A 510-nucleotide genomic window follows, 5' to 3' on the forward strand; every position below is an offset into this window, starting at 1 on the left:
TTGTGCGTGGGGGCTGAGCCCCTCGCGGGGTTCGGCTGCAGGTACCCCAAGCCACCGACCCGCAGGGGTGAGGTCGCCGGCTCCACGCGGGCAGGTTCACCGAGTGCCTTTGCTGCAGGGTCGTATGATTATGAAATTTAGGGTATTTCAGATTTTGCAGAGTAAATCATGGAAAAATACAAAAATTCATGTTTTGGTGCCTTAGCCAAAATAAATGTTAGTATTTTTAAATTAAAAAAAATCAACAAACAAACCCCGAAGTTACATCCTGACTCCAAAACAGCGACATTGCTCAGATAAGGGTAGGGCTGTGGGTTATTAGGTTATTTTGTGAGGGGTGTTCTGCAATAACTAATAGAAAGCAAACTGGTGGCCTGAAATGCAGAGGGGTTTGACTACCCATATGCTGCAGGTCGGCTTTACAGGGCCACGTACCATCCACGGAGGGCCAAACTCTCGGGTGTTATTTCCAACCAACTGCACTGAAGTCAACGGGGGGAAAAAGTCCCA

At 48.2% G+C, this 510-nt stretch overlaps 1 protein-coding gene across 1 annotated transcript in view; it reads left to right on the top strand.

Annotated features, from left to right (window-relative positions):
- The window catches only part of LOC104168423 (protein kinase C beta type), a gene marked incomplete at its 3' end in the record, with an annotated part of 12,051 nt that overhangs the window by 10,715 nt on the left and 826 nt on the right, over positions 1-510 (top strand). The gene's annotated exons all lie outside the window — the stretch shown is intronic.

The sequence above is a fragment of the Cariama cristata genome, unplaced genomic scaffold (assembly GCF_000690535.1).
Source record: "Cariama cristata isolate BGI_N322 unplaced genomic scaffold, ASM69053v1 scaffold16751, whole genome shotgun sequence".
Taxonomy (NCBI): Eukaryota; Metazoa; Chordata; class Aves; order Cariamiformes; family Cariamidae; genus Cariama; species Cariama cristata.